This window comes from Vicugna pacos, chromosome 15, assembly GCF_048564905.1.
Source record: "Vicugna pacos chromosome 15, VicPac4, whole genome shotgun sequence".
Lineage (NCBI taxonomy): Eukaryota > Metazoa > Chordata > Mammalia > Artiodactyla > Camelidae > Vicugna > Vicugna pacos.
Genome location: NC_133001.1, coordinates 18,560,159 through 18,576,263, shown reverse-complemented (window position 1 = coordinate 18,576,263; position 16,105 = coordinate 18,560,159). Strand labels below are relative to the sequence as shown.

The window sequence follows — 16,105 nt, the reverse complement described above, 5'->3', positions numbered from 1 at the left end:
GATGGTGATATGTAATGAACAGTGATCAAATGCTAACTAGAGAAGGGAACTTTTTGTGGAAGCGAGGGACCTGTGATGAAAATAGGTGTCAGAAGTGAGTGGTTCTAGTAACCAATTAGGCAAGAGTTTCCAAAAAAGTTATTTCCCAATTATTTGCTCTCTTCATATTTAGCCCATTTTCAGTTTCCTTAGAAACTTTGAGTTTGTCTTATATACCCTTCTTTCAAAACTGGAATATTTAGTTAAGATATCTGATTGGAACCATATGTCAAAATGATTAGAATCAGTAGGTTAATTACAAAAGGCAATGTTATTAGGAATTATTGTTTATTCTGTTCTGAGTGGCTAGAGTTCATTTCTTAAAGTGTATTCCATCATGGCCTAAGGGTCATTATATAAGACAAAACTCTTAGCAAGTCTGACTTTCATGATTTCACTCGGTGCACTGGGCTTACACAAGTGGCTATTGAAAACCGGCCAAGATGATTCACTTTTTGTCACAAGATGAAAAACTTCTTACAATATGGTTCTATCTTGAAATATCTGTTTTCTGCTACTGGTGAGATACCAGTGACATATAAGGTAGTAAGCATTCACTGAACACGTTAAGATAAGTAGTTCAAGACTTTAAAAATCTGAAATTTAGGATGGTGCTGAAAAAATACAAGTGGACCACATCACAATAAAAGAAACTTACTCATTTCTCTCCTCTACTTCCCACCATAACTCTCAATTCAGAGATGGAGGAGAAAAACAAATTGTGAAAGCCCTAGAGGAATGCCTAATTAGCCTGACTATTCCTACTACCGCTGGCATTTATCTCCTTTTAAAACAATCCACAGTTTATGTGTATTTTTTAGCTGAAACGTAGGAGATAAGAACAGATAGGCTATTTGGAATGTCATACACAACGAAGCATTTCTGTCAAACACATTATTGAAGCTAGAAAAAAAGTGAAATTGAAACAAAGAACACCTGCTACTTTAACTGATCTAAAAAAACATAATGTTCTTTACTTGCCAACTGGAAATATTGTATTTTCAGAGAAGAGAAAGTGCTAATCTAAATGGGAGAAAAATGTAATGATTCACGATGCAATGAAATGAAATCAGAAATATTTTCAATCGGGTATTTTAGTTTGTGGAGGGGTAGGTAGTTTGTATAAAAAATGGTTTTACTCGTCAGGTGGTGAATATTTCTCACAAATGGCAGTAAAGAGTAAAATCGGCTTGTCACTAAAGATTTTTTTTTTTATTGACATCTTTAGCTTGTCTTCATGCCAGTAATTAAATTGCTAATTATGTGTTTCTGTTACTGTGGTCATGCTTTTATTACATAATTGCTTCAAGTTTTGCTCAAATCACTAACAATATTTATTTAACCTTTTTGTGCATTAGATAAATTTTAATATATAAAAGCTTTGGAACGAGTTCATTGACTCTGTTTTGATTAGCAAAATCAAAGGAATTCTAACCTTTCTTTATAGTTACATTGGTTGGGTCACATTTTCAATGAGATTGCTGATAATTATTGATTCAAGTAGTAGCAATCATTGAAAGACCAATTGAAATAGAAGAGAAAAAATACATAGAAAACTTTTCAAAAGCCTAGAGCCCATTACAGAAAAATAAAATGATCTTTTTTGAGGTAATCAGAAATATAAACTTAATGATTTGATCTTTCATATATGCTCAGATTTTTCCAAAATATATTTGATTAAATTGTGGCTAATTCAGTTAACAAGCTTCCCTTCCCTTTTTGAGTGGAGGCATAATTTTTGTCAGTGTTTCAATATATTCGTGATTTTTTTCTCATTTGTTTATTTTATGCAAACCATAAGAGACATTTTTCTCAGTGAAGATTGCCTCTTTATTTTATTTTGAAATATTTGTATATTTATTTCATTAAATGAGATAATGCTTTTTCTTATTAACATAATTTCCAGTACATTAAACATATTTCTCCACAGACAGAAGAGAGGAATCAAATTAAATGACAGCTAAATCACTTGCAGCAATTTCAACTGTTAAAAGAAATAAGTGTCTCTGTTTTCTTTGCGATCACAAGATGTGCTGTAAAGGGAAATGAAATACTAAAGAAAGAAGGGAAAACATAAAGAAATAATGACTGGCTTATTGCAGTAATACCACTGAGAAAAGAAAAATTCACTACAAATAAAAGGAAAAATAATATAGTGGATTTGAAAGTTACCAAAATTCATTTCTTATTGATGAGTTCAGTGGAAGCCTAATACTAAGTAAACTGATGAAAAAAATCAATGCAATAAACTATGAATGATGAAAGTTGAAATAAATACTTTGCGTATGGAGGACCATTATTCTAAATGTCTTTAATTTTTTAATAATTCATGTATTTATAAAAAAAAGGAGAAATTATTGCTTGGTGGACTGAAAAGGCATGTAAAAAGCATCTACTAGAATCTCATATTTAGTAATAAGTCCAAATGATATTGGTGACCTTATGATTTTTAGCATCATGTCCTGACTTTGGCAGAAGTGCATTAGGGAAGGTGAACCTTACTTTTAAAAAAGGTGCTGATAAATGACACTGGTGCATTTATATAGTGTACTTTCTCCATCAGGGTTAAACCACTTTCAAAAAAGACAATTAACTTTTGGCCCATAGAAAGAACAAAACTCAGGATACATATTATGTGTATGTAGGTTTACAGTATGCTTTTGAATATTCTGGGGGGCAGCAATGGCACTTTTCGCAAAATTCCGTGTTGCCACACACATAAGCTTATGCATACATGTGTGTGTGTGTTTTTATACTGGCCAGGTTGTTCATTTGTTCAAATCAGAGCACCCAGGTTACCTGGATCTGTATATTTGCAGGTGGGCTTATCTACTCATTTTCTCTTTTTTCACACATCATTAAAAAAAAAACAACTAGTTAATTTAATCAATTCAATCAGAAGGCAGTCAATTCAGTACGGGGAGAAAAATCTCTGGAGCCACTTTTACTGAATTGATTTTGACTGAATTAACCTTCTAATACAGTTGATCTCGAAGCCCTCTCTTCTCAGACTCCTCTCTCTTCCCTAGTCAGTGTGCACCCTAACCCTTCACTCTCTCTCTTGCCTTTTTGTCCTGCCCTCTTTCTTCCCTCCGGCTTTCCCTTTTCTTCTTCGCTCAGACAAGTTGAGAACCCTTTTCCACCTGCCCTGGTCTTCCTATTCACCCTCCCCTCGCCGCTCCCATCGCACACACAGGTAACCCTGCCCACTGAGGGGAAAATACACATCCTAAAGCTAGTTTTTCTTTGTTTGAATTACAGAGACTTGAAACAATTGCTTTGCTGAAAACATCTGGCTGCCGGGCTAGACTATGACTCTGAAGGTAACAATTGTAATTTTTCCACTTTTAGAGACCTCTTCTTCCCAAAGGTTCTCGGTCCCCGCTCAGTGTAAACTTTCCCTTCATCCCTGGGATGGTTTGCTTCTCAGGGGGTCACCCTGGTGAGGGTGTGTGGGAGCTGCAAGGCAGGCAGGATCTGAGGGGTGGGGTGGGGGTGGGTTGGCCTGGGGAGGGGTGTGGACAATGTTCAGGAAGCCTTTTGTGTGCCCACTTTGGAAATGCTTCCTCTTATCTTTCATTTAGAATGCAGGGAATAAGGCAAAAGTGCAGGCCACATGCACGAGATTTTTGAATTATGCATTAAGCTGATAATGCCCCAGAATGCAAGCTTATGTCAATAAATAGCTAGGCTGGTGGGAGGAAGGAGGTCACTTTACCTGTGCTGAGGGTACCGCATAGGGAGAGAACTAGAGGAGGCCTGGGGAAGGGTGAGAGGGAGTTCACACGCTTTTAGCTTACTCTGATGAAGCAGCAAGAAGAGTAAGTTAATATTAAAATTATTGTCGAATGCTTATTTGCTTTTAAATTGATTTAGCCAAGATAACAAGACTGTTTCCACTGTGGGCCCTGTGTGTGCAAGTCTGCATTTGTGGCAGGGTGAGCCCTTCTGTGGAACCTTATGTAATGAAATTCTGCCTAGGGGAGAAATTCATTTGGGTCTTTTAATGGGACCTATAAACTCTCTAAAAAGGCAAGATTTTTCATGATGAAATTTGGCAAAATACATAATAAAACTCTCAGGGTTTTGTTACACGGGGTATCCCTTCCTGATTAATATGGAGTAGAAAGGCAGTAGAAGTTAAGCTAGTGGAAGAAGCAGAAAGATTAAAAGAATACTATAAATTATCTCCCTAACCCATGATACAGCACTCCCCAATGCTGATGGAAATGGAGTCTTTAACCTTAGCATTGCTTCTCTTGCTTTAGTAAAGTGCATCAATGTGTGGGATCATTTTCTACTGTGAGAAATTAACTATGGTGCGTGTACACACACATGTGCATGCACACATGTGCTTTTAAAAAATATTTAGTTGTGTCCCAAGGAAATGGAAAGTAGGAATAGGGACCTTAGGACGTGAACAACTGAACCTCTGTGTTTTTCCTCACCAAAAAAAAAAAAAAAAAGAGAATAAATTACATGTGCATTTCATCATTTTCCTAGTCTTAGACAGCAATTTGCAGCCCCCAGTTCTGCCAATCAGAAGCTTGTGCTTAGTCTCTGTAGCTGTGAACGTGTTTGTGAGGCCGATTCTATATGCACACTTGCATATACACACCAACAAATTAAAAATGGATCTCGGAAAACAGCCTTCTCCTCAGAGAGTCATATCAAGCAGTGTTTAAATTAAATAATTTGCAGAGTGTGGGGAATAAAGCTTTTGTAGCAGTATCTGGAGGTTATCTTCCCTTGGGAAATTCCTGCCATTTAGTCCAATCTGGTGTGTGCCAATGAGACTCACAGGCACGCACACACACACTAGTAAGTAGATTTTATTTTACATCTAAATTATATGCATTTCTTTGGGTTATCTGCCATTTTGTATTCCCATAGAGGGAAAAAAAAAAAGACAACTCTTGTGAAGGGTTGAGGTCATTCAGATCCAAACAAAAGCAAGGAGAGGTTATTAGTGAGCAGGAATGAGGGGAGGCCAACTTCTCCTGGCATAACGCCAGTTACCCCACAGCTCCTGGGGGAGTACGGCTATGATCCGGAGAACGTTCCAGCACAGGTCAGTGTTTGAGTTTGCTCCCAGCATCACGGACTGATGGCAAAAGAGGAGACATGGCTGTGATGAGGTAATGTGAGTGGGTAAACCGCAAGTAGCAGGAATTAGTTGATTTCTTGTACTTGTGCTGCTCAGCCCGTATATAATCTGAACTGGATGTTAAGTTTACCAGTTAGAACCTCATGTTGTGTCTCTAGTTGACTCATTTCTCTATTGTCAGATGTATTCAGAGTCTAATCGGCACACCTATCCACCTGTGGAGAAGATGGGCCAATCACAGTAAAGGTGGTGAACAAAATGTTAACACGAGGCGGAAGACAGAGAAAGAGAGAGACAGAGAGAGAAAAAAATATCTGCCTATCTGTGTCCAGGGGATTAAAAAATCCTGGTTATGGAAATTGGAATTTTTCAAGTAAAAATATCTTTGTATCCTTTAGACTCTCACTTTAATCCCTTACTTGAATAAATTCTTGCAAATTCCTAGTAGCCTCTATAGAAGCCATGAGTTAGAATAAAATTCCCATGAACCCCCCATTCTGTCTCCCTTTGTCTCCTGTCTCCTGTCTCCCTTTGACAGAAATACTGGTGTGCTAGTTTGGTAGGGCTGCCATGATAAAACACCATACGGACTGGGCAGCTTAAACAACAGAGATTTATTTTCTCACTAGTTCTGGAGGCTGGAGGTTTGAAGTCAAGGAGTCAGCAGGCTTGGTTTCTTCCAAGGTCTCCCTCCTTGGCTTGCAGATGGCCGTCTTCTCCCTGTGTCTTCACATGGTTGTGTTTTGTTGTTTTAAGTGGTAAGGGTTGGAGAGACAGAGAAAGAGAAAAGCTTTTTAAGAAAACAGACAAGTCTTGCTTGAAGTTTTTTGAAAAGGAAAGTTATCTCTTTTCCCTGCTAGATCAGTATGGCAGCAGGGCAGACACTTTCATCATGGGGGTTAAGGTTTTTGAATCAGTGCACCGCATATGAACTCTGACCTTGATCCTATTACTCGTTGTATTTCTCTGTATATTGTGCCTCCCATTGATTTCTCCTCTGTATATTGTGGAAAATAAATAGATCTGCTTCAAAGGGTGGCTGAGAGGATTAATTGAGATAATACATGTAAAGTACTTAGCATGGTGCCTGACTCACAGTAAATACTTAAAATGGGCTGAAACTATGTACTTCCCAAAATTCATGGGAAGCCCTATCTCCTAATATGATGGTATTAAGAGGTGCGGCATTTGTGAGGTAATTAGGTTTAGATTAGATCATAAGAGTTGGACCTTTATGATAAGATGAGTGCTCTTATAAGAAGAGGGGGAGAGAGAGAGAGAGAGAGAGAGAGAGAGAGAGAGAGATTTCTGTCTCTTAAGGAGCCCCACGGAGGAAAGACATGTGAGGACATAGCTAGAAGGTGGCTGTTGACAGTCCAGAAAGGAGGCCCTCACTAGACACTGAATCTGCCCAGACTTCGATCTCAGACTTCCTAGCCTCCAGAACTATGAGAAATAAATTTCTGTTTATTAATCTACCCAGTCTGTGATATTTTGTTATAGTACCCCAACAGACTAAGACAGTGTTCAATAAATATTATGTCTTAATAGTATTATTTATCTAGATATCTTTATCTAATATTGTTTATCTAATAACCACGATAACCACGGATACTTATAGAATGCTACACTGTGCACTGGTGCTGGACAAAATATAATACCCTTCCTGAATCTTCCCTGATAAGAGATTATTTCCTGCTCTTAGAGGTGGAGCTAGGAATAGTTCCTTTAAAAAAATTTTAAGTGGACTTTGATAGGGAGCTGGACTCACAAAGTGTGGATAAGGCACAAGCAGGCTTTAATGTCACCTCTTGTCCTCCAGAGACCCAAAGATCTTTGGCCAAAAAGTAGAGTAACTAGTTAGAAGGACAATGGAAAAGAGGGACTGGGGTCTTCTCACAGCCTGAGGGTCCTCAGGAGCTTGGCTTTTTCCCTGTGGGTTATCTCTGCTTGTCATCATGACTGGCATAGACCAGGGGTGTGTTCTCTGCTCTCTCAGAGGGATGAGCTACCAGGCCCTCCCTTTGTCCATTGGAGACAGTCTCAGACTCGTCAGGGGCCACCAGACAGGCTGGGCTTCCAGACAGAGGTTACGCACAAGTCTTAAAATATGTAGTTAATTGCCAGACAAGTTCTTTGATTAAGCAAAGCATGGCCAGCAGCACTCAAAATTCTGAACTGTAACCAACTGGCATCAGCCAGCACTTTGCTCTTAAGACCCTCAGGGTTCAGCTACTTTAGAAATCGTCTGGTGACCAAGGAAATAAAAATATATAAAGTTTTAAAGTGGCATTTCCTTAAGGAGCCCTTGGCTCCGTAAAGGGGATCATCCCATGAAAACCTTTATCAGGACACAGCTCTTAGTTTTGAGAGAAATTTGGGAAGTAGAAAGGCACTTTGAGTTAAATACGAAAGCCAGGTGTTTGAGCTGTGTTAAAATAATAATGCTAATGACACTAGCAGCTGATGTTGATTGAGTGTTTTCTTTGAGGGAAACATCATGCTAGGCTGTTTATATTTCTTATCTCATTTAATCTTCCCACAATCCTGTGAGACGAATATAGTATCTCAAGTTTACAGATGAACAATGTAGTAAAAAGGATTGCCAGGATTCAACCCCAAGCATTTGGGCTCCATTGCAATCCATGGCAGTGGTTGCTGAATTTGGATAGTAAGAAGAATCACTTGAGGAAATTTTTAAAAAATACACATTTTTATATTGTACATAAAAATAAATTCCAGAGATATTCAAAAATCTAAACTTTAGCAACCATAAAAATATGAGATGATTTTTTTGTAGCTGTCAGTTGGGAAAGAATATTCTAAGGAACAGACAAAAAGCCTCTGTGTATTTACATTATACAAAGTTGAAAGTCAAATAGAGAGCTTTTAGAAAGTCATAAGAAAAGGATAAATCACACAATACAAAAATGCGTGTAGGGTACAAACAGGCAATTCATAGAAGAAATGAGGATGGCTAATAGACATAGGAAATGAGGCTGAGAATGAAAATGAAAAATGAGATACCATTTTTCATACAATAGATTGGTAACATTTTAAACTATGAAAAATATTTAGCGTCAAGGAGTTGTGGAGAAATGGGTCCTCTTGTAATTTTTGTGGGTGAGAATAGAAAATGACATAGCCTTTTGAAAGAACAATTTTTCAGTGTCTATTAAAATTTTAAATTCACATACTTCTGATACAGAAATTCCATTTCTAATCTATACTGCAAAAAAGCTTCATGTAAGTGAAGATACATACATATTTACAGATTTTTTGGTAAAATTAATACATTAGGAACAATAGTAAAGGCATAGTAAAGGCTAAAATAATTATGATCATTTATTTATACTGTGGAATACTATATAGCCATTCAAAACAATAAGAAAAATAGATAGTTTTAGGTAGATCTAGATATAAATCAGAATGACATGAAGTGAAAAAGTCAATTCACAGAACAATCTGTGTAGTCCAGTTTTGATTATGTAAAATACATGCACAATTAAATTAAAAGTGAATACATAAAGGGTAAGAGACTCGAAACGGTGATACAGGAAGATTCTGAACTTACTGCCTCCCATGGACACACTGAGTCTACAGCTACATACAGAACAATTTCCTCTTTAAAAAAACCCTAACGGCCAGCTGAGTGACAACTGCATCCTTCACAAACAAGGAGAAAACCACATCAGAGCGGGTAGAAGAGGGTCGGACACACCTCGCCCTAAACCCCGCCCCCCGGTGTGGCAAAGACTGTAAAATAAAGACTATAAAGATACATCTGTATTTAACAATAACTCTGTGAGAGCAGCTTTTGAGGGGTAGCAGGAGCATTCTCTCATGTTTTTATTTGGGTTGATACATAGTGTGTTGGTTTTTAGCCATAAGCATATATTTCTTTTTCACTTACATTTTTGTGGAGTGACCTCCCCAAAGTTATTGAAAATATTATTGACTTGAAAAATTTGTACATTCATAGATAAAAAGATGTGCATAAATAAAAAGATGGATGGGTTCACAGACAGTGGCTTTATAGGTGATGGGTTTTCTTTCTGCTTTTTCATATTTCATTTGCCAAATATTCCATAGTGAGTACCCATTGCTCCACATAAAATGTACTGAATAAAAATCCCAAAGGCTGGGACCCAGAGATCTGCATTTTACAAAGATCTTAGTCTGGGAGTCGCTGGGTTTGAGAATAATTGGCAAAGGCTACACATCTCCAAACGATTTGAAGGCCACATGGACCTTAGAATTTAAATGCACTTAAGAAAGAATGATTTCACTTAGATTTTGCTTGAAGGTAAATTCTGGAAACCATAATTGTTTCCTTTACATTTCATGAATACTGATTCAGCTGCTTTCTTGGCTTCCAGATTCTCAATCTACTGTGGCTATGCTATTACTTTGGTGAGTTTTCCACACTTGCTGAATATCCTGTACCTCATGCTGCTATTTATATTAACTGCATATGGTTGGTGCTCTAATTCTAAACTCAACACTTCTGAGTATGTATTTAATTGCTTACAGAATAACCAGTGGGGTGGTTTTAGAAAACCCATGACTGCTTCTCCGCCTCTTCTTATCTTTTACCTCTTCTTATTTTCTTGTTGTTTGGGATACATCACCTTTTCAGATTATTGAGCTCCTAGAGAAGAGACATGATTGCATTTCATATATGAGTGCCTTCTTTTCCTGTATCTATCACTGGAAAGGAAAGGCCAGATGTGTGTGTGTTTTAAAAGAACCTTGAATTAATCTACATAACTTCGAACAATCATATCTGCCTGCCGCCGTCATGTCTTTCTGACACGCCGGTATGCACACCAAATGTTTGTCCACTTAACAGTGAGACACTTACTTTTGTATTCCCAGATTTATTAATGTTCGCTTAGAATGCAGTTTCCTACCATATGAACTGTGGAATAGGATCCATTTTCCCTTGTCTGCTCAATAGCTCTATACTGACCCATTTTGCCTTTTGCCCCTTGCGTATTTCTTATTTTGGAGATTAAACTATGGGTGGACTTTATATCCCCCAATGGCTACGAAAGCAAAGCTCTTTGGAGAAAAATGTTAAGTATAACTTTGTGGCTTGTCTTGAGGGTCTTTTTCACATTCCAAAGTTTGGAAGCTCGTTGAAGCTGAAGTTCCTAACCTTTTGATGACAACATGTACCCCTGGCTAAGTTTCACTTGCTACAAGAATAGCTACCAGAATGAGAACTGTCATAAAGGGGGAAAAAGCTTTTCAATAATTAGGATTCATCTACAACTAGAGCATTTTATTAATTACACATTGTAATCACATGGATAGTCACAAAACCAATCGTGCAAGTCTGTATTTAGATTTGTAGACAGAAGACTTAACGTAAACATAGAAATGTTAAGCCTACTCAACTGTAACCTGCAAAGAAGATAACAAGAAGGATTCTGTTCTCTGTATGATTTGTGAACAATGCTAAGTAAATATTCATCATTAATATATAATAACTGTTGCTTTTGGCAGTTCACTTTTCATTTAATTTGATAACGTGTCCAGTAAATGAAGTGGTACAGGCTACAGTGTTTTACCAACACAATTGCATATTTTCAATCATTATTAAATGAAGGCAGCTCAAGGCAAAGCTTTAACCCCCACTAGTTTTGTGTGTGATAAAAAGAGAAGGCGCTATCAATCTTTATTGTCTGTCTCGCTTACTGTAATTGCATTCAATAGTCCACTGATTCTGTTGTCTGTGCTAATGTCAGGAACAGAGGAGAGCCAGATGCTCAGACTTGATCATATGCATCCAGTGGCCACTTTGATAAGTTGGCAGCAAGTCACTGGGTTTGATGATAAATTGTTAACGCGATAGATTATGAACAGCTGAACATTGCAAGTGTACATGGAGGAAACTTCTTACCTTGTTTTAAATCCGGCATCATGATGCTAGCTAAAGGGCATGTCATGTATTATTCAAATGCATCTTGCACTGGAAATGTGCCAATGACTCATTGTATCCCTATGAATAGTAAGAGCAACAACAACAACAAAAATCCACAGTGATTTGAACATGACATTAATGGTCCCAGGATTATGAAAAGCATTTTGAAATACTGTTTAATAGTTTTGATTATCTAATTCAACAAGAAGAAAGCTTCTGAGTTGTATTCACATTTAATCCATATTAAATCATGCACTTCGTGGTCATTTCTGTTATATTAGCCGATAATGAGGATGTTTTCTAAAAACAAGCCGGTTTTTCATTAGTTAAAACCCATGACAGTTTGCTTGTGAAGAGACATAAATTGGAGCTGGGGGGCAAGTGATGTGTTGAAATTTTTGCCAAGGTTTTGTTTCACATAGATGCTGCTACCTCTGAGAAATATGTGATATAGGCCATTTATACAGAGTATATAATAGGTCTTATTTTTATTGAGCCCTTGTGACAGTTGTAAAAGTTCAGGTCATGGTTCTTAAGTCATTGGACACCTATTAAAGCTTAAACAAGCTGAGATGACCATGAACCATATAGAAGTATCATTCTAGAGAATGCTGAGCTGTTGATCTTTTTTTAAATGGAAAATTCTAAGTGCAACCAGATGAAGAATGTTTCTTTATCTTTGAAGGAATTGCTCTTGAAGTCTCTGATCTTATAGGATTCATTTTTCCCTAAAATAAACACATGTACGATATACTGTTGGATTTAAGGATTGAAACTAAAAAGGTCTCTTGCCTAACTGGTATGTTTCCTTTTATTAGATAATGGAAATTTTGTAATCGGTTGTGTATTTTTTTTTTTTTTGTCTGTGCTACCAGGAAACTTAAAAACTCAATTATAGTTACCTTTTTAGCTGAGTTTTCAGCTATCATTGTCAATGATTATCTCCTTCATTCTTTTCTTGTTACTTTACCATGGTTTTCATGTCTCTCTCTAATTCACAGGATGAGTATATAAGGTAAATAGATAGCGGGGAGAAGAAAAGAGGTAACAGACTTTAGCAGGAAGTGTAAAGGGCGGAGTCCTGAGGTATTTAAGTATGTCACCAGAATGTGGACCTAAGGCTGTAGTTATGACCAATGTGAAATTCTAACCGACACTGGGAAAGTCTCTTCAACTTCTCCTATGGTCAGTTCCTTTTTAAAAACAAAAAAGTAGATACAATAGAAACATTTAATTGATAAGATCTAGTAATGATTAAATTAATTGATATACAGCAAGCATTTAATCAGTGTTAGCGACTATGATGGTGATCATTTTTATGTGCACTCTAGAAGGTGAAGATAGCACACTATGACCCAAATGTTAGAGTTTATTTCTGATGGCATCTGAAATTGAGTTTAAGCCTTAAAGTCATCTTCCCCATGATTTGGTGTACCACAGATTAAATCCTGCTTTAAGCGAGCTGATGTATGAGAATCTTGGTTTACTCCTTTGATTATTTAAGAGATGTATTCTTCATTCATAAAAGATGTTTAACTTTGTAAAATTTTACTGTTCTTTGAGGTATAGGGCTTTTTTGTGAGGATGAGTCATTTTAATTTATACAAGATTTGCAAGAACATATTGTTGGTCTAAAGTAAGCTACTGTTCCTCTTCACTCATCTCTGGAGAAAAGAGTTCCACCCATATGAGCCCTCCCTCCTTCTGGATCTCAGGGATTATTGCTCATCTTTTGCACATTCTGACCCTTTTAGTTTTCTCCTGCCTCAGGAGGCTGTTCCTCTCCAGGCTTCCCTACTTGAGCCCTCCCCTACTCAGTCCTATTTGTCAGTGTGCCAGGGACTTGGCTTCGGGCTCCCTGCCAGCTCCACCTACACACCCTCCCTTGTGGGTTCATCCAGTCCAGGGGCTCCATGGTCCATCTAGACCCTGGTGGCTGCCAAATTCTCATCTCCAGTGGGACTCCTCTCCTGGAACTCTGGTTCACTTATCTAACTACTTATTTAACATCTCACCTTCCATGTAAATGAGCATCTACTAGCTTGACCTTTCCCCCGGGCATCTCATTCCCCAGTCATTCCTAGTTTAGTAAGTATCACCGCCATCTGAAATTGCCAAAAACTTAGTTATCATCCTTGTTTCCTCTCTTTCTTCACCCACCACACCAGTCCATCAGAGAGTCCCACTGAGTCTGTCTCTGGAACATGGCTGATTCTTTCCCCACCTTAGCACTACACTTGAGCCACCTGCCGCTCTCCCTTATTCCACCGTGGTCGTCTCCTGGTCTCTCTGCTTCCTTTCTTGCTTCCCTTACAATCTGTGCTTCATAAAGAGATATTTTAAAAACACAAATAAAAGCACAGTGCTGAATTCTTCCTAAGAATGGCTTCCCATCATCCTTAGGATAAAGGCTAGTTTTTCTCCCCATTGTCCCTGAGGTCCTACTTTCCAAAGTCATCTCTTCTGTACCCTCATTCCTGTTCTTCAGGGATTATCAGTGTTGCTCTTATTCTAGTCTTTGCGTAGATGTTTTGTCTACTTAGAACACTCTTTCCCCGGACTTTTACAGGATGTCTTTTCTTAAATGTCATCCCACACAGACTTACCTGACATGCCTCCCCTACTGTCTCTTGTATTTTATTTTCTTCAAATCTTATCATTATCTGATTACTTTCTTCCTGATTTGCCTATTTTCTGTATTCCACTACTAATGTGTAAGCTTCATGAGAACACAACATTTTTATCTCGTTTCGTCTTGAGTGTGGTGTTCAGCACAGTGGTTAGACTGTAGGCTCTGGGATCAGATTCACCAAGTTGGGAGGCTGGTGCTGACACCCACTGCTCTGCAATTTCACACCAGTTGCTTCATTCTGCGAGGCTCAGTTTTCCCATGTGAAAATGGAGACTATGTTAGCATCTGCTCAGACTGTTGTAGGGAATAAAGGATAGCATGCATGTGAAATATTTATGACAGTCCTGGCACGCTATCTATTCTCTTACTCACTTAGAATAATACTTCCACATAGTTGATATTTAATAAGTATGTGTTGAATAACATAGGAAAAGATACATAATGATATTTTCATGTTTAATTGATAAATATTTTAAAATATTACCTACTTGAATATTGATTTATGAAAAGATCTTATAACACATTATTTGACCTCAGAAGAGTTATTTAGAACATTTACAATGTTTAACCCAATGACCTCTTATTAACAATTGTGTTGTCATTTAAATTTCTAAAGTTGATATATGAAATCTTGATATATTAGTCAATAATTTTTGGCAAATTAGCTCACTCATGATAAATGGTGAAACTAATTGGCTGTTTTTCTTAATAGAATTTTGAAGATTGGTAACTGTTTTCTCTTCAAATGTGTGATTTGTTGTTTGGGAAAATTGGAAAATATGGTTGAGCAAAATGAAAAAAAAATCTGTTATTCCTGATTTTTATATATATTTGCACTTCTAGGCTTCTCTGTATACAGTAGTTGTATTTTATGTGCTATTAGCTGTTAGCCTGAAACAAAGACTTGTGGAAGATATTTTATTTGTGAAGTAATCCCAGGGAGATCACTTGTATCGCTCTTATTAACTGCATTGCTTTTTTGAAAGTATTTTTTCAGCGTTTGCTTCACATACATAAAACTGCAATTAATTTTTAAAATTGTATCCTAAGACCTTGTTAAACTTACTTAATAGCTTTATTATAGAATTTTCTATGTGTACAATTGTATTGTCTGGATGAAGACTATTTTACCTATTCCATTCCAAATTTATGCCTTTTATTTCTTTCTTTTATCTTATTTCACTTTATAAGATCTCCAGTAAAATGAAGTGGTGAGTGCAAAACCTTTGTCTTTCTGTTCCTTCTTGGAGAGGAAGTGTTCAATACTTCCTGTGAGATGTGATGCTCGTTGTGGGGTTTTAGCTGATACCCTCTATCAGATTGAGGTAGTTTCCTTCTCTTCATAGTTTTCTGGGAGTTTTTGTTATGAGTAGATGTGACATTTTGTCATTTTCCCCTCTGCATCTATTCAGAGGATCATGTGGTTTTTCTTTTTTATTCTGTGAATACGATGAATTTAATTGACTCATTTTCAAATATGAAACCAGCATTCAATGTATTAGTTATGAGATGTTATCAAGGGAGATCACTTGTAATGCCCTTATTAACTACATTGCTTTCTAAAAATTATTTTCTTCATTTTATGACTATGATGTATCATATATATATGTATGTTGGATTTAATTTGCTAAAATTTTGTGAAGGATTCTTGGTGTGTTTATTCATGAGCAATCGTCTGTAGTTTCTTGGTCTTGCCTTTTTTTTTTTCCCCTGAGAATATCCTTACAGGTTTTGATATCAGAGTTATGTTGGCTCATAAAATAAGTTACAAAATGAACTCTCTTCCCCTACTTATAGAGTTTGTGTAAGATAGTTAAAATTTCTTTTAAAAATATTTGATAGAATTCACCATTGAAACCAGCTGGGTCTGGAGTTTTCTTTGTGAGAAAGGTTTAAAAGTTTAAAAAATCAATTTAGTTAATATTGGAGCTATGCAGATTTTCTATTTCTTCTGTGTCACTTTCGACAAATTGTGTTTTATAAGAAATTTATCCATTTTGTCTAAGTTCTTGAATTTATGAGCATACATTTATGCATAATATTTTCTTAATAACTGTTTAATACCTATGAGATCTGTAGAAATATCCCCATTTTCATTTCTGTTTTTGGTATATTCTGTCCTCATTTTCTTGATCGGTTTTGATATGTTTATCAATTTTATTAATCTTTTAAAAATTAAATTTGGCATTACTTTTTTCTATTACTGTTTTCTATTTCATTAATTGCTACTTTCTTCTTTTTAAACTTTCTTCTTTCTATAGGATTTAATTTGATTCTCTTCTTTTTCTGTCTTCCTTAGAAACTTAGGTCCCTGATTTTATAACTTTTTTGTCCTTTTCTAATGTAAACGTAATACTTCACATTTTTTTAAGCCATTACTTAAGCTGTATACTACAAC

At 36.7% G+C, this 16,105-nt stretch overlaps 1 long non-coding RNA gene across 3 annotated transcripts in view; it reads left to right on the top strand.

Annotated features, from left to right (window-relative positions):
• The window catches only part of LOC140685866 (uncharacterized), a 266,721-nt gene that overhangs the window by 92,582 nt on the left and 158,034 nt on the right, over positions 1–16,105 (top strand). For 2 of the 3 annotated variants that reach the window (XR_012059303.1, XR_012059301.1), the window contains exon 2: positions 3,301–3,362. This is a non-coding gene — a long non-coding RNA (uncharacterized lncRNA). Of the gene's footprint in view, positions 1–3,300; positions 3,363–5,327; positions 5,537–16,105 lie in introns of those variants that run through there. The other variant, XR_012059302.1, reaches the window with a different exon arrangement.